Source organism: Urocitellus parryii, chromosome 1, assembly GCF_045843805.1.
Source record: "Urocitellus parryii isolate mUroPar1 chromosome 1, mUroPar1.hap1, whole genome shotgun sequence".
NCBI classification, from domain to species: Eukaryota; Metazoa; Chordata; class Mammalia; order Rodentia; family Sciuridae; genus Urocitellus; species Urocitellus parryii.
Genome location: NC_135531.1, coordinates 124,218,222 through 124,237,836, shown reverse-complemented (window position 1 = coordinate 124,237,836; position 19,615 = coordinate 124,218,222).

Genomic DNA, 19,615 nt, shown 5'->3' with positions numbered 1-19,615 from the left:
AAAAGTTTCTGAAGATCATCTGCCTAATTCTTACATTTAGTGTAAATTTGAATACCTATATTTGGGTTTTTCCCCCTCCCACAATTTCAAGCTCAAATAACCTATTATATTAGACAACACAATTTTATTAGTCTCTGAGAGTCCAAGTATAGGAAAGCACGAATTCTTTTTATTAAACAATATTCAACTCAGACAATAGCTTTGTCTTGCTCAGAGGCCTCTAGTCCCTTGGAGGTCAGGCCTTTCACTTGGCCTCTCCTGTTCCTTTCATCAATAATAGTTTTTGCCAGTCACTACTGCATGGCCTGGTTTTGCTTTTTATCTGTACATAAAACAGTGTTTATCAACACCACACTCCACTTCTTTCAGGGAAATAACAAAAGTGGCTTTATCTTTTACTTTCAAAACAGCTTAGTGGTTTTCTTTGCAGCCTCCCTAGAGCCTTTGGAAAGAATTCTCTTTTATTTTCCATTTTACCACTATAAGAATCCCTCCTGTCTTATATCCTAGAAGGATTTGGGCTGCCTTAATGTACAGCCAAATTTTCTTGATCTTTTCTATAGCTTGTTTACAAACCACATCTTTGCAAATCTTCTGGGCCAGGTGTGGAATCCCAATCCCCAAGGACCATTGTCTTTGCTCACTCTTTCATATAACCACTGGTTTTGTTTGGTCTTTTAAATCTTTTTTTTTAATATCTATTTTTTAGGTGTTTTTTTTAGGTGAACACAATATTTTTATTTTATTTGTATGTGGTGCTGAGGATTGAAACCAGTGCCTCACGTGTGCTAGGCAAGCACTTTATTACCTGAGCCACAACCACAGCCCATAGTCATTTAAATCTTGTTTTGGTTTTTAAATCTTGTTCAGAGCTGGGTGAATGGAGTGGAAACTATTTCTGGCAACACCTCTTGTTTAATAACATCCACTGCTTGCAAGTAGCCACAGGACGAGAGGTCATGGTAAGGCATAAGGGCTTTGGTGTTCAGTACGCTGTGCCCTGACTTTGAGCAAACTATTTTATCTCTCACCACCTCAATTTCTTCAGGCCTTTAAATGAGGACAAAAACTCTAATGTTCCAGGGAGGTGGATGTGAGACTAAACAAGGTGGTGAATGTGAAAGGTACTCAAGAAAGAGAAGCCTGTTAGAATTAATCACACAATTTTTTAAGCTCTCAACTGGAAGTCGGTTTCCAAGGTGGAGGGAGGAAGTACTATCCAAGGGACCTTCTTTCTGCATTCTCTGGCATTCTGTGATACTATGGGGCTGCCAGGAAAGGAGCTTGCCCAGCATGCAGATTCAGTCCTGGCTAAATTGGAGAGTTTGCTAAGACACCTCCGCAGCCACTTTCATGCCCTTTTCTTCTCTGGAGACCAGCGCTCTTACTTCTACTACTACTACTTCTTCTTCTTCTTCCTCCTCTTCTTCTTCCCCTCCTCCTCCCCCTTCCCTTCATTCTCCTTCTCCTATAAAACCTGCTTTCAGAAGAGTCTGAAATGTACTCACAAGGTGTCATATTGGCCACAAGTATCTGCGTATAAATAGGGGGTAAACCTTAAGGAAAAGTTAAGGCTAGAATGACCAAGGCTGGAACAGTCTCCACACCTTGACTAAATACCTGGAAGGGAAACTCCAAGAGAACTATAGCTGTAATAAAAGATTTTACTTCATAAACTCTGACCTTGAGGATGTGGATGTCTTTATGTATTTGTGGATATCTCTTTCCTCTTACAAAAAACCTTACTTTTTGTACCTTTATTTCTCTTTTTATTTCCTTCGTTTTCTTTTTATTATTTTCTCTTAATAGGCTATAATATATTGAAAAAACTTGTTAGTTGTTAGCTTTATCAGATAGTTACATTTTCTAGATATTTTATCTTTAAAGTGAAACAGCACACACCTGGAATCCCAATGGCTCAGAAGGCTGATCACAAGTGGGAAGCCAGTCTCAGTAACTGAGGCTGGCCCTAAGCAATTTAGTGAGACCCTGTCTCAAAATAAAAAAAAAAAAAAATTAAAAAGGGCTGAGGATGTGGCCCAATGGTTAAGTGCCCCTGGGTTCAATATCCTAGGTTCAAAAAAAAAAAAAAAGAGAGAAAGAAATAAAAAGAAAATGAAGAAAGAAAATGCGTAACTTCAAATTCAACAAATATGAAAAAAATATGGAATACTTCACTAGTCTTATAGAAAACAGAAAAGGAATAAAAGGGAAAAAAGACAGAAAAGAGAGTAAATATAAGACTTAGATAAATTCAAATGTACCAAAATCACTATAGGAGACAATTGAATAGAACTCATTTATTAAAGGATCAAAAACACCCATTTCATTTGTAGCAAGCAAACAAATAAATCTACATAGGTCTGAGGCTGGCAGTATAGCCTCATGGTAAAGCACTAACCTATCATCCACAGGGCACTGGGTTTGATCCCTAGCACTGCAAAAATAAATAAATAAATAAAAACAATACCCTAAAGTTCAAGATGCACATACAAAATCATCCAGAAACTTGAAAATAAAAGTAAAAATAGATGTAAGAAATACAAATGAAAAAAAAAGACTATGCAGAAATGTTAACAGCATTTAACAGACTTAATAGAAAGTGAATGGAATTAGAAACGAGAAGTGTCATTTGGAATAAAAAGTAAAACTCTTTAATGATAAAAGAATTATTTACTGGAAGACATAACAATTAAGAACTAGTATTTCCACATAAATAAAGGGAAAAATCATAGAATTAGGATGAAGAAGTAAATCTTAATTAATTGACAGATGAAGCTGGCCAAAAAATAAAAATAGTAGAGAACTACAAAGTAGAGCTTCCCATTGGATGCACCATAAGGCATTGATCCCATTAAGTCATACAGTGAGTGGGCAGAACAGGGTCTTGATGGCTGAAGTCTCTGCACTGTGACAAATCGCATGAACATTAACTAAGCAAGGATGTGGGAAAAATGAGAACTCTTGCATATTACTGCTGGGAATCTAAATTATTGCAACCATTTTGGAGAGATATCTGGCAAAATTAAAGTTGAAGAAAAACACACCCAGCAACTCTATTTGTAGATATATATCAGAAAAACTCTCATTTAAGTGCATAAGTAGATAAGAACATGAACATTCTTTGTAGCATTTTTTTATACCTGGGAAATAGTTTAGATGTGCAACAATAGAAAAAATAGGTTTGCTAAAGTTAAATTTTACATTGAGGTTAAAATGGATTATCTAGAGTATAGTAAAAATGAGACAAATTATAAATACATATTGTGAAGAGGAAAAAGGGAGATTGCAAAATGATGAGTAGAGTATGAGAACATTTAAAATTTTAAATTATGCACAACAATTAGGTCATTCATAGACACATATGAATGTGGTAAAAATCCAAAAAAAAATGCATGAGAATGACATACAAAAGTATTTATAGAATGATCAACCAAGAAAGGGAGAGAAAAAAATTAGAAATAAATTTCCAAACTTTTAGTTTTAAAAATAAATAGGATTATAGGATAAGTGCTTCTAGAGTGAATTCCATACTCTGTAAATAAATATACTTATAGGATAAGAGTAGGCTTACTAAAGCCAAGTTTACATAAGTCTAAGAAAATGATCTGAAGTCACTAGAATGCCACAGATACATGTATGTTATCAGTGTTCAGAATTGCTGCAGCAGTTGTATCAACAGGCACTAATTAATTTATATTCTTGAGAAATCTGGCAAATGGAAATAATGTGTTGCTTTTTGCTGAGTTTTATTTCATTTAATAATCACATAAACACACTCAAATCAGGTTAGTATGACTTAGGTAGAATTAATCAGTCTGCAGTTTCCTCTTTTCTAAATGACACCTCTGCAAGGTATTATGGAATGTTCCAAATGAAGAGAAAATATTTTCCCTACTTTCAATGAACTTCAAAATCTAATTTTAGAGATAAAGCCAACAGAGAAAAATAAAACCAACTGTTGGCTACCTTGTATGTCACATATTATAAGAATTCAGAAAAGCTGAAGACCAGGATTGGCTCTGGTAGCAGTAGGTGAAGCTTCATGAAGTAAGTGAAATCTGAGTTGGGATTTCTAAAATGAGAAGAATTTATTCTGGTTCAGATACAAAGTTTAAAAGTAAGACTTTCCTCAGGTTGTGTAATTCACTTTTTTTAAATTGTCAGTGCAGGAGATTTTTTTGATAATTGAAATAAAATTAATCTCACAAAGGCTGGGATTGTAGCTTAGTGATAGAACACTTGCCTAGCACGTGTGAGGCCCTGGGTTCGATTCTCAGCACCACATGTAAAAAATAAAATAAGGGTCCATCAGCAACTAAAAAGAAAAAAAATACATTTATATATATATATATATATATATATATACACACACACACACACACACACACACATACATACTATCTATGTATCTGTGTGTACATAAATATATATTGGCAAATCTTATATATACATATGTGTATATTCATATATATATGTATGTATGTGTATATATATATACTGTATATATATAGATATATATACTGTTCCTTTACAAAGTTTTCAGTAAAGCCTGCAAAAACAACTAATATTTTTTATATCTTTATTTTATTTTTTTATGTGGTGCTGAGGATCCAACCTTGTGCCTCATGCATGTGAGGCAAATGCTCAACCACTGAGCTACAACCCCAGCCCCTCAAACAACTAATCTTTAAAAAAAGTTCATCTCACATGATGGATGTTGAACAAATTATAGCAAAGCACTAACTGTAAAATAGTAACAAGAGAAAAAATTTCTTTTATAAAGCAAAACATTGCAGATGATTATATTCAATGGAGATAATCTAGGCAGAATTTTAACTATTCTCTCCTTCTCAAGTAGCCTAGATGAATAATTACTATTTTTAAAAAGGAGAAGAATCCAGAAAATAGAGTCAGAAAACACAGGAAGACAAATCTTGAGTGTCTCTAGAAGTCTCAGAAGAATCCATAGGATCAATATCCTCCACAACAAGATGAGCGGTAGCAGCAGCCATACCATACCTGCCCCGATATATCCCAGACCACCATAGCCACAGCCCAGGCGTCCATGGTAATTGCTATAGTAGCTCATGTTGTTTAGAGTGGAAGGTTCTGTCAGGGATTAGGGAACCAATATCTTTAGTTGGAACGTTAATATCTGCCAAGGGCTTCAAAGTGGGTGGAGCGGACCACAGGATTGTTGGGACTCATAATTCACTCTGTTTTATATTTTAAAACTTCCTTATTTTCATGTTTCTCTAAGCAAAGAATTCACACTGGCTACATGTGTTTTGCCTTCAGTCAGGATTCTCATGATCAAACCATGTGACTAATTATAAATAATTGCCATATTGGCAAATCTGAATAAAACTGGGCTAGTTAGTGAAAATTCACTTACCAGAATTTTATAGAATTTCAAAAAAATGCTAGGTGCTCATGTGGGTGTATGTGTGCAGGGGCAGATTTTTTTTAACTGTAGTAAATATTTTGTCAAAATACCTATGTAACTTTTTCCACATTTTTTATTGGTGTATTATAGTTGTACATAATGATGGGATTTGTTGTTACATATTCATACATGAGCACAGTATAACAATATAATTTGGTCAATATCACTCCCAAACACATCCCTCTTCCTTCCCTCCTCCCACCCTGTGATCGCTTACCTCTTCTGAGCTCCCTTTGATTTTTCTTAGATTCCCCATCCCCAAACTTTGTTTTCCTTTTTCCTTTCTAGCTTCCACACTTGAGAGAAAACATATGACCTTTGACCTTCTGAGTTTGGCTTATTTCACTTAATATAGTAGTCTCAAGTTCCATTCATTTTCCTGCAAATGATAAAATTTCATTTTTCTTTATGGCTGAATAAAACTCCATTGTGTATACATATCACATTTTCCTTATCCAATCATCCATTGATGGACACCTAGGCTGGTTCCATAGTTTGGCTATTGTGAATTGTGCTTCTAGAAACATGGGTATGCAATATCCCTGTAATATGATGACTTTAATTCTTTAGGATAAATACCAAGTAGAGGTATAGCGGGGGCATATGGTGGTTCCATATCTAGTCTTTTGAAGAACCGCCATACAGATTTCCACAGTAGTTGTACTAATTGACAATCCCACCAACAGTGTTAAAGTGTTCCTTTTTCTCCACATCCTCTCCAGCTGTTATTATTTGTATTTTTGATGACTACCATTCTGACTGGTATAAGATGAAAGCTTGGTATAGTTTTGATTTGCATTTCCCTAATTGCTAATGCTGTTGAACAGTTTTTCATATATTTTGGCCATTTGTATTTCTTCTTTTGAGAAATGTTTAATTCACTTATCCACTTATTAGTAGGGTTATTTGGTTGGGGGTTTTTTGGTGTTAAGTTGTTCGAATTCTTTATATATTCTAGCTATTAATACTAGGTCAGAAGAGTAGCCAGCAAATATTTTCTCCCATTCTGTAGGTTCTCAATATATATTCCTACTTATTTCCTTTGCTGTGCAGAAGCTTTCTAATTTGATGCCATCCCATTTGTTACCTCTTGGCTATTATTTCCTGAGCTTTAGGGATCCTATAGAAAAGGTCATAGTCTGAGCCTACATGCTGGAGTGTTGACCTTACATTTTCTTTTAGGAGTTGCAGTTTCTGGTCTAATTCTGAGGTCTTTGATTCATTTTTAGTTAAGGGTAAGAGATAAGGGACTAATTTCATTCTTCTACTTATGGATAGCAGTTATCTCAGCACCATTTGTCAAAAAGCCTGTCTTTAATGTACATTTTTGGCACCTTTGTCAGGAACCAGATGATTGTAAATATGTGGGTTTGTCTCTGTGTGTTCTATTCTGTACCATTGGTCTATGTATCTGTTTTGATACCAGTACCATGCAATTTTTGTTACTATAGCTCTGTAGTATAATTTGAAGTCAGGTATTGTGATACCTACAGCATTGCTTTTTTGGCTTAGGGTTTCTTTGGCTATTCTGGGTCTTTTATTCTGCCAAATGAATTTCAGGACTATTTTTTCTAATTCTTTGAAGAATGTCATTGGTATTTTGTTAAGGATTGCATTGAATCTATATATTGCTTTTGTTAGTACACCCATTTTACAAGTATTAATTCTGTCAGGCTGTGTTTTTGTTCCAGAACTGAGGAAGATTTACTTCTATCAATCATTGGCCTTGGTTTAGAAGCATCTCAACTTATAAAACATTAGCCAGTAGAGAACATTGGGGTTGCATAACTCAGTACTTAGCTCCTTCTGTGCCCAAATGTTTTTACTAGGTGGAAAATCAAAATGAGAATAAGGATTATGCCATTCCTCTTTCTTTTTAATTATTTTTAGTTGTAGGTGAACACAATATCTTTATTATTTTATGTGGCACTGAGGATCGAACCCAGGGACTCACATGTGCTAGGCAGGTGCTCTACCACTGAGCCACAACCCCAATCCTGACATTCCTCTTTCTGTCCCATTAGAGCCTAATATGACTTATAGAAGACCAGAAACCCACTCAAATGTGCAAGGTAAAAACAAAGAGCTCTAGGCTGGGGTTGTGGCTCAACTGTAAAGCACTTGCTTAGCACATTCGAGGCCCTGGGTTTGATCCTCAGCACCACATAAAAATAAATACAATACAGGTATTGTGTCCAATTACAACTAGTAAGTAAGTAAGTAAGTAAGTAAGTAAATAAATAAATAAATAAATAGAGCTTACTGAACACATGTTGAGGTGTAGTAGAGCTTGAAATTACTCTCTCTGCCTTCTCATTTCTTTTTCCCTTTTGTTTTTTGGTTTCTATTTTTTGTTTTCTCATTTGGATTCCTCTGTCTTGCACATAGCCCAAATGTCAGGCATTATCTATCAAAACTTCAGATGCACATTCCTTTTGCCTTTGCAATATATCTTTGGAATTTATGTTGTAGACAAGCCCATACAAGTGTGTGTGAAGAAAAAAAAAGAATGTATAAAAATCTTTCAAAAGCAAACAATCTGGAAGCAATCTAAAAGTCTGATAACAAGGGTCTGCTTATTGGGCATGGAAGTGCATGCTTATAGCGCCAGCTACTCACTGAAATGGGAGGATCACTTGAGCTCAGGAGTCAGAGATGAGCCCAGACAACACAGCAATGACATCACAAATGAATGAATGAATAAATAAAATAATAAGAACATGGAGGTGTAGCTCAGTGGTATGGCATTTTCCTGGAATGCATGAGGCCCTGGGTTCAATCCCTAGCACCACGAATAAAAGGTAGAGGCAGCTCTCTTTTATACTATGGTTACTTCCTGAATGATATATATGGTAGAAGTTTCTAGTACTCATTTCTAGTATATTTCTTTTTCTTTTCCTTCTTTTTTTTTTCTTTTCTTTTGTTTCTTTGTTTGTTTGTTTGTTACCAGAAATTGAACCCAGAGCTGCTTGGCCACTGAGACACATCCCCAGCCCTTTTGATTTTTTATTTTGAGACCGGATCTCACTAGGTTGCTTACAGTTGCTTAGGACCTTACTAAGTTGCTGAGGCTGGCTTCAAACTTGAAGTCCTCCTGCATCAGCCTCCCAAGCTGCTGGGATTACAGACATGCACCACCGTGCCTGGCTTCTCATACATTTCTCAATACCTTCTCCTTTTGGGTGCACAGAAAAATTATTCACATCCCTGCCCCTTTTTGGTTTTGCATGACAATGTGATTTTCTTTGGCCCCTGAAATTTGAGAAGTATTTTAAGGGCCCATTGAGATTCTATATGCTCTCTTTTGCTGTAGCAATTGTATATTACGATGGAAGGTCATGAGGTGGAAGTAACCCAGCCACTGAGCCATCACAGGGAAGACAGCAGACTTCACAATACAGAAGAAATTTTTTTTTAATGTTTTGATGGTGTTTGTTATCACAACATAACTTAGATCATCCTGACTAATACAGTACATTATGCAACCAATACAATGAATGGGGTAGATAGAATGTATGATAAAATGGAAAATGTCCAGAATATATTCAGTTAAAAAATAACAGGGACATAACTATGCACAGAATTATTCTATTTGTGGGCTGGAGATGTAGCTCAATGGCAAAGTGTCTGCCTAGAATTGTTACATTTATGATTAAAAAAAATACCAATAGGAAAAGAAAAGCTGAGGACTCTTCCAGAGTAAAGGACAATAAAGAGAAATAATATCTAAAGGCAATATAAATTTTGGATAGAATCCTGGGCCAAAAAAAAATTGCTTCCTTTTTTTTTTTTTGCTATAAAAGACTTTACTGGGATAATTAATGAAATTTGAATAAGGTCTATAGATTTGTTAATAATATAATATTGTTGCTCATTTCTTGATTTTTTATAATTTTACTATGGTTATTGAGTAAAATGTTTGTTTTTAGGAAATATATCCTGATATTTTGTGTTCAAGAGGCGTTACATTTTTAACCTAATCTCAAATTGTTAGAAAAAATACATGGAAAGGATAAGATATCAAATATGGTAAAACACTAACATTTGGGGAGTCTGGGTGAAGGGTATGTATTTTTTTGTGTCTTGTTTTTGTAATTTTTCTGTAAATCTAAATTTATTTCAAAACAAGAAGCCCCAAATGTTACCTTGCTACCTGTGTGTATATTTGCATATGCTTAGAGATATTCTGGAAACTATAGAATATAATTATCTTTATATGAGTGGATAGGTAGATGGGTCTGCTATCCTGGGATAGAAGGGGAAGAAAGGAGATGTCTACTTTTCCTGTGCACCCTTTTGCTCTGCATGCATTCCCTAGTGGTAATAAATATCAGTGGTTGTTTCTAACACTATATAGCTTTTTGAAGTAATTTGTTTAGTTTACTAATATACCAGGTGACTCCTAGCAAAATAGAAACTGCTGCAGGAGAAATACAACAACCTGAACTGCAATCACAGGAAGTAAAAGAAGATTGGTTGAGATCCAATTGTAGCATGAAATAGTTTCTGGAAACCTTAAGCATAAGTTTCTGATTTTAAAATTTAGCAGATATATTTAAATAAATGGTAGAAATGGTGAAGAAAAAAAGCAATAGAAATGGTGAAAAACATAAGACTTGGAAGACAGATCCTGGAGATGCAACAAGTAATTATTAAGAGTATCTGTAGTATACTCTTTTTAGGTCTTTTGAGTATAGTCCGAGAAGGGGAATAGTTGGGTCAAATCATGGTTCCATTCCCAGCTTTCCAAGGAATCTCCATACTGCTTTCCAAATTGGCTGCACCAATTTGTAGTCCCACAAGCAATGTATAAGCATACCTTTCCCCCTGAATCCTTGCCAGCACTTATTGTTGTTTGACTTCATAATGGCTGCCATTCTTATTGGAGTGAGATGGTATCTTAGAGTAGTTTTAATTTGTATTTCTCTGATTGCTAGAGATGGTGAGCGTTTTTTCATGTATTTGTTGATTGATTGTATATCCTCTTCTGAGAAGTGTCTGTTCAGGTCCTTGGCTCATTTGTTGATTGGGTTATTTATTTTTTTGTTGTTTAACTTTTTTAGTTCTTTGTGTACTCTAGAGATTAGAGCTCTATCTGATGTGTGAGGGCCTAAAAAGAGCATACTACAGGGACACAGTCACATCAATGTTTATAGCAGCACAATTCACAATAGCTAGACTGTGGAACAACCTAGATGCCCTTCAATAGATAAATGGATAAAAAAAAATGTGGCATTTATACACGATGGAATATTACTCAGCACTAAAAAATAACAAGATCATGGCATTTGCAGGGAAATGGATGGCATTAGAGCAGATTATGCTAAGTGAAGTTAGCCAATCCCTAAAACACAAATGCTGAATGTCTTCTCTGATATAAGGGGCGGGGGTGACTCAAAATGGGATAGGGAGGAAGAGCATGAGAAGAAGATTACCACTAAATAGGGAAGAGAGGTTGGAGGGAAAAGGAGGGAGAAGGGGATGTGCACGGAAGATGGAAGGAGACCTTCATCTTTATACAGAATACATGTATGATGTTGTTAGGAGAAAAAAAAGAAGTGTGTTACATTAGATTGGGTAGAGAGAAGTGATGGTAGGGGAGAGGAGGGAAAGGGGGGATAGGAAGGACAGCAGAATAAAATAGACATTATTATTGCTGTATGTATATACGTGTCTGTATAACCAATGTGATTCTGCAACCTGATCAATAAGAAAAATGAGAAATTATACCTCATTTGATTCAAATGTATGAATTGTCAAGATAAAAAAAAGAAAACTATATAGAAACTAAAAGTTGTTTATATGAAAAAAAGAATCATGTAATAAAAAAGAGTATGTGAAGGAGAAAAGGAACAAGTTGGAGGATAGAGGTAATTTTAAAATAGAAGAAAAATTATCTGAGCTCAAGAACAATTGAGTATTCCAAATTTCAATCAGACTGATTATAAAACAACAACAGACAATAGAACCTAAAAATATACTTACAGGCATGTTTTGGGAAATTTCCAGAACTCCAAATAATAAAAAAGATAAATTTAGAATCTGTTGGATTCTAAGAAAAGATTATTATTTAAAAAGGGAAAATATCAGCCAGGCATCACATTTCTCATTAAAAACCTGAAGATATAGAGAATAAAATAAAATTCACAAACTGCTAAGAGAAAAAAAAAAAATTCCAAACAACTCTATTCAAGAATCTATCGAGATTCAGAAGTCTTCCTTGGATGATGCAGATGACAACTGAGTCAGAGCTGGGGTAAGAAAGGGCCAGTTAATTTAATATTAATATCAATTAATATTAACTTATTTACTGTTAAAAATAATAGTAAACTGTAATAAAAAATCTGTTTCTGATCCAGAACTCCTTATGTGTGTATTCAAGGTAAAATTAATAAAGGTAATGAATATATATAAATTTTATATAAAATATAATATATTAATAAAGATGAATAAATATAAAAATACAACAATCACTTTTTCCCAAAGTGCAACAATTGAAAGAACAGTGAAGCTGGGCTCTGTGGCGCACACAGCAGCTTGGTAGGCTGAGGCAGGAGATACGAGTTCAAAGCCAACCTCAGCAAAAGCAAGGCACTAAGCAACTCAGTGAGATCTTGTCCCTAAATAAAACACAAACTAGGGCTGGGGATATGGCTCAGTGTTCCAGTTCCCCTGAGTTCAATCCTGGAATCTGAAAACAAAACAAACAAAAAGAACAGTGACTTTATGGCTGGAAGCAATGGGGTAAGCACAGAAGCACACATGCTTGCGTATTACCTTTGGATCTGTGAATTCAATGCAGACTATAGCGAACACAATCTGGCAGTACCTTTTAAAATAAAAACTATTACATTCCTTGGCCATAGTACTCTCACTTCTGCTAGTCCTTAGAAATAAATGCAGCATTATGTAAGAACATACATAACTGAATTTTATTGTAGCATGTTTTGTAGGAATAAAAACTAGAAACACTAGAGAAAAGGAACACACAGTATTTAAATAGGTAGTTTAAAATTATAGAGTTTATTATAGAATTTACCTGAGGTGCAAGTATAATACACTTTCCCCCACCCCACCCACCTGACTTCAGATGATTTTTTTTTCAGAAGAGCTCAAATATGCAAAAACTCCACTTATTTAGTCAATTCTAAAAACATGTATATATTTTTCAGGGACAAAATAGAGATTTCCAATCCGCACTGTATACTCAGCTCAACTGTTCCAACTAGTTTTCATTGCTATTTGGTACAAATGTTAACAGAACCACTTTTCAAGCTGTAGTGTTCCTTACATGTTCTATACCTGTTCTTTGTATAGTATAATCACAGCTTATTTCAGTAGCTTTCACCACTTGCCTTCTCAAAGATGAACTAAAATTTAATTTCACAGAAAGGACAAACATATCCAGCAAGACATTTTTTCCCAAAAAAATAATAAATCAAGTTTTTTGTCATTTGGTCAATAATGTGAATTCTCAATGAAATTCTCATAGTTTCTCTTTTGGAGCTCAAAACGTGGAGCAGTTTCTGCTGTTTATGCTCATTTTAAATGTGTGGGGGTTTGTTTGTTTGTTTGTTTTTAATTCTCAGTGACTTGTATTATGTTGAATCCTCTGCAGTCTGTTGTCTTAACACAATTGTTAACGGATATGTGGACCCTCTCTGAAAATGTGTGGTGGTATCTTGAGGTCAGCTGTTCTGAACTTGGCACCCTTTTAATGCAGATGTTGCCAGCATGTCCACTGGAGAAGACCGTCTCCTTCCCAGTTGTAGTCCTCACTGAGGGTGGTTTGTGGGGCTTTACAGGAGTGCATCTGCAGAGAATCTCTTCCTCCAGATCTTGAGTAAACATACCAAACTCTATCTGGAACAATTTCAGTTTGTTTTCTATCATTAATCATGGTGTGTGGGGAGGGCGTGGGGGGATTCAGCTTTGGGGGAGGTTTTTGCCTAAATTAGTATATAAAAAAGCTAACTTACAAATACTGGGAAGCAGTTTTAAAGGGTATGAGAGTTTGTTGAGAAAATTTTAGGTTTGTATTTCGAAGTCTTGGTGTGTCTGGCATTTGGTTAAGGAGAGAAGTTAATGGACATGACACTGTTCTAACCCAGGACCTACTGGTACTGTCGTGGCACCCCGTTTCTCCACAGAAAAGTCTTAACTGGGCTTCTCCAGAAATCTTTACCATGGCTGATTTAGGACTGTCAGCGAAAGAGTCTCTACAAAATAGTTCAATGTAGATAAACTTCCTATTTTTGTATTGTTCTATTTTACTTGGCCTCTGGCCAGGAAGAAATCAACACTCCAGGTGCTGGACACCCCCTTACTAATTTTTCACAACATGTATCCAGTATAGTAGTTTGTAGAAATGTGTAAATAAGGCCTCTGGCCTTAAGCTGAAGCTTCACAGAGATGTCTACATTTCTAAGATAAAAAGAAGTTACCAATTGGGCTCCAAGGTAACAGCTGGCAGGGGGAGGAAAAAAAGGGGAGATGAAGCTCTCCCCTTCTCAGGTGTTGTCCTTGAAGGGTTAACTTGCCCAAAACAGTAAAAGAAAAAGCTGCTTTTATGTGAACTTCTGCAGACTGTGAACTTCTGAGCCCCTCCCCTTACATGCTGGGTATAAAATTCTGAAACTCCCTGAATTCGGGGTTCAGGGGATTAATTGATTACAAACAAGGTGCCTTGCCTTATTTGTCCCTACAACAGTCCTGCCTCCTAGACCTCTGTGTCTAGACATCAGCAGCCTTTCCAGGTTGGGTTTTGCAGCCGCCATGTTTTTCTTGGTGCACATGCAACTCAGGTTTACAGCTGGCCCACTAGATGTTTTAACTTTATGTTCCTTTAATGTGCTGTCCATGGCTGAGTTTATTATCAGCTTATGGGCTTAGCAACCACAAAATGTTTTATTAAGAACCCAATTCAAAGATAAAAATTTGTGTGTGGTGGGGGGCAGATTACTGGGGATTGAACTCAGGGGCACTCAACCACTGAGACACATCCCCATCCCTATTTTGTATTTTATTTAGAGACGGGGTCTCACTGAGTTGCTTAACACCTCGACATTGCTGAGGCTGGCTTTGAACTCATGATCCTCCTGCCTCAGGCTCTTGAGCAGCTAGGATTACAGGCATGCGTCACTGCACCCTGCTCAAAGATAAATTTGCACTGCTGATTTTTCTTGCCCTATTCCTCTCCGTAAAACAAGGGTAAAGTGCTCAAAGAATCTTGATTTTTTTCCCCATTATGCAATGCAAGGCGTCCTTGATAGAAGTCTTAACTCCTGTGTTCAGGGAGATCCAGTCCGAGACCTGTCTGCTGGCATTGCAGTGAATCAGGAAAGTGGACACTATGACCTGTTCTGCTGTTCACAAGCTAAGCCATATGTACATAATCTAGATTTTGTTTTCATAGTTTTGCACTTTTTATAGCCTATTTTTGAAGATTAACACATTTGCAAGATGATTGATTCCGTCTTTGACTAATCCAGTGGGTGTTACAGAAAGCTTGCTGTGACTGAAAATGTAAATCTTAAAAGGGAGCATGTGATAATAGTGGGCTGAAACCTATATATTTTTTTAAAGAAATAACCAAATCTATTTGAAAACAAGGGAGTTTGTGTTATGCTGAAATTTTGGGGGCTTTCAGATCTCTCTTTTCCAACCATGTCTTAATGGACAAAAATATAAATTTTTTTTACAGCCCTATGTACTTCAAAGTATGGTTTTTGTTCAGTATTAACTATTGGGATACTACTGGTTTTGTATGTGTTTTTTCCCTTGAGACAACAGTACATATAATAGAGGTATAATTTGTTGGATTTGTGTGTATTTATTTCATTGTTTGATTTGTTTAATTGTTGATACTTAAGTTGTGAAACAGTAAACATGACTTGTTTTATTTATGATATATTTCAGCTTAACATTATGTTGTTATATTTGGATGTAAATATAGATTGGGTATTTTACAAAACAACAACAACAAAAAAACTGGAAACAAAGTGTATGCCCATTAATAACAAAATGATTGACAAAGTTGTAGTATTTCCACCTCATTGAATATCAAGGGACATAGAACATTAGATAACCAAAAGAGTAAGTGAACTCTATCCGTTGAGTTGGATTTTCACTAAGAAAAGGAAATTCAGAAAAATGATAGCCTTTTATTTTGGAAAACAATGAGAAAAATCTCCATGTGGGATGTGTGTGTGTGTGTGTGTGTGTGTGTGTGTGTGTGTGTGTGTGTTTTATAGGGTAGGAGTAGATATGCAAGGATGTACACTGCGTAGCTAACATTTCCAGAAATAGTGGGTTGGAGCTAGAAAAAAGAGGGAAGAGAGGGGGAGGTAAGCAAGACTGGGAACATAAGCAGGGCAGTGGAAGGAAGTAATAATACAGTACTTCATTGTAAGTGCAGCAGCTATACAGAGTGGGCTGCTGCTTTGCAAATAAAACTTTAAATTTGTTAAAACTATCATATGTTTCTGCATTGCTTTTATGGCTGTGGCTGAATGAATATACTGTCTAAATTAGAGATGCATGCTGTATTATTAAAGGTTAGCAATGCAAATTCTCTTCTGTAGAAAACTGAATGAACAGATTTTATTGTAGGTCCTGAAATAAGGCTAGACTGCATTATTTTGAAAACTGGCAGTCTGCCCTTTCGGTCATAATTTGCCATTCTTTCCCAAATAAATGTATCTGAAGAAATGATATTCAGAAGCTAGAAGTAGATGATCTTTTTGATTTATATAATTTTGGAAACTATAAATTTATGGTTCAAATAACCCCACTGTCCTGAACATAATGGTAGAGATGGAAAAATGTTTGGAAATTAACAATCTCCTTTTACATATTAATATGTCATGACTTGGACTATATAAACATAAAATTTGTCTACATTATTTATTCCCAGAGTGGATCTCTTCATTGACTTGTACTAATGTTTCCTATTAAAAGTTGGAAAAATTTGCTTTTAGAAAGCCATTTACTAATAAAAACAATGAAACTCTTTTAAGTAATAAAATAGAGGGTACTATTTTTTTTTCTTAAATTTCTTAATAAAAAGTCTATCTGGGTAAATTTTAGTATAGTAATACTCTTCATGGACATTTGCATTTTTAAAAGGAAAAATGCATTAAGGCTAGGGATAATATTCTGAAACAGTATTATAGACATTAATGAAAATTAGGATTTGACCTCTATTGGTGAAGGAGCAATTAGAACCAAGAACCAAGGAAGTGGATTCTATTCCTCCTGTCTGCCTGGCTCCTTGTCTATAAGCCAACTCCATTCCTCAGAGTCCTCTAGCTAATAAAGGCCAGATGTAAACTCTCTTGTTTTGATTAGAGCAATTACCAAATTTTTTTTGTTCATTTCCAACTTGATCTTTTATTACTCTGCCTCTGACTTGGAAAGCATAAGCTTTTTGCCCAGTAGTCTCCTTCCAGTTCCAAACCCCAGATCCTGATTTTTCCTGGGACCATCTAAGTCTGGTGTTGCACTTACCCTACTAGGTACAGTTCAGCTTTCCTCTCTCTCAAATAGTTTTGATCTGGACCATTTCCTCTCCTTGTCGGGGCCCTAAGTAGTACTGACAGAAAGCAACATATGATGTAAAACTGCATCTCAAGATTGCTTGTAGAGTGTTGAGTTGTGTGTTAGTCCTCTTTTCATTGCTGCAACCAAAATATTCTGACTAAGCAACTTAAAGGAGGAAAAGTTTATTTGGGGCTTATTTTCAGAGGTCTCTTGTCCTGGTTGGCCATGCTCTATTCGTTGCTCTGGGCCTGAGGTGAAGCAGAACATCATGCTGAAAGGGCATGGTAGAGGAGCGCTGCTCAGCTCTGGCAGCTAGGGAGCAGAGAGAAAGAGAGAAAGGGGCCAGGAAGAAGATAAACCCTTCCAGGACACTCTCTGAGTGGCCATCTTCCTCCAAGTGGGTCCCACCTCCCATTAAGCTATTCAGCTTTCAATAGATTAATTAGTGAAATAAGGCTAGAGACCTTATGATCCACTCATTGTGTAAAAACCCCACCTCTGAACCTTACTGTGTTGGGACCATGCTTTCAACATGAGACTTTGGGGGCTGTTCCAGATCCAAACCATAACAAGATGAAATGGAGCCTAAGTAAGGTGATTTGAAAGGTTTGAAATCCTATTAAAATCATTACATACATGGAAGTACTGTCAAGGAAATGGTAGGGTTGATGACTCATTGTGTCACCAGTCTGTGGGGCTCAGAGGCAGTGCTAAATGCTCCATCTCAAATCTCTTTCTTGTCTGTACACTGTTGACTATAGTTCTTTTAGACTCACTGTTAGGCAATTGCATAATTCAGCTCTTCCTGGTTGGACCTATGGGACAGTTTTCTGCAGATACGTTTATTTCACTATATGTTGATTTTACTATTGGAATCAGAGAGTTTTCAAATTCTCTTCTTTAGTGCTGAATGAGTGGGGTCTAAGTTTTGATCTTCATTTCCAAGATTGCCCTCTTGCTTTGGACTGATGCTCTAATCCTGATAAACATCTGTTACCATCTTAAAGCTTAATTTTTTTTCTTACTGCTGCTTTATTTTCCTAATAATTATTGTATTAGTCAGCTTTTCATCACTGTAATGAAATACCTGAGACAGGCTACTTAAGAAGAAAAAGGAGGTTTATTTGGTTTATAGTTTTGGAGGTTAAAGTACATGATGGTGGCATTTGGCCAGCTCTGTCAAGGGCCCTCTTGTATGCATCATATCATAATGAATGACAAAAGGGGGAGTTCATAAGGGACTAAATGAAGACATCACCAAATGGGAAGAAAGAGAGCTGAGTGGGCCCAGCTCGGGTTTTAATAACCCTTTTTAGAGACCTTCCAAGGTGCTCCACAAGAAATACCTTAATCTCTTCTAAGGACATGTCCCCAATAATTCAAAAATCTCCCTTTAGACTCTATTTCTTAAATATTCCATAACATCTCCCACCACCACACTGAGGACACAGCTTCCAGCACATGGAACTTTGAAATTCAAATCACACCCAAACCATGGCAACTATAGACCCCAGGTTTTCATGTAGACCTCTCACTTGATTCCCCAAAATACAGGAAGGGCAAGCACACCTAGTGTGTTAGCCAAGACTCATGAGTAGAGACAGAAACTTAGCTTAAATGGCTTTAAGGAACAATAACAATAAATGATAGCAAAGGAAAATGTGTTGACTAGTGCAATTAAAAATCCAAGGATATCTGAAGTACAAGTCTTATTTGGATTTCAGGACTCAAACAATATGATCAGAAATTGGTTTCTCCTTATCCCTTGCCCCTGCTTTTTTTCTGTTTTGGCTTCCTTTTCAAGCAGACTTTCCTGAGTGGGAGCAGTCTTTAGCCCAACAGAAAGAAGTCCCAAAACATCTAGCACTGGGTCTTTTGCATCTTGTCTTAGATGCCTATCTTGCCCCTTAAATAATCACTGTTACAAGTGCTCTTGGTGTTTGTAGGCTAGGAAAGAATTGTTGGAGGTAAAGAATCCATCCCACCCAGGGACACATGAATGAGAGAGTGGGGGAAGAGTTGTTCCTGAAGGAAAAACAACTTCATGTCACCAGAGGGAAAATGGATGCTGAGAAATTAAAAGAAAGAAAGAAAAAAGTCATATTCTCATTACACTTATGCATTAACAAATAAAATTATTATAAAAATTTTTTTAAAAATCCAGTTCTGGGATTGTGGCTCAGTGATAGAGCGCTTGCCTAGCACATGTGAAGCACTGGGTTCAATCCCCAGCATCACATTAAAAAACTAAATAAACAAAATAAAGGTATTGTGTCCATCTACAAATAAAAAATTAAAAAGAAAATCCACTCCACCTGGCAGGTCATGGTGACACATACCTGTAATCCCAGTGACTTGTGGGATTGAGGCAGGAGGATCTCAAATTCAAAGCCAGCCTCAGGAACTTAGTGAGGCCCTAAGCAACTTGGAGAGACCCTGTCTCTAAATAAAATATAAAAAATGCTGAGGATGTGGCTCGGTGGTTCAGTGCCCTTGGGTCAAATCCCTAGTACAAAAACAAAACAAAACACCTTAAAGTTAATGCATATTGATCCCTATTGCCCAGGTGTTGAAGAATGACCACCTGACAAATGCTGAGGCAAGAGTAAAAAGTTTTGTTTCAAG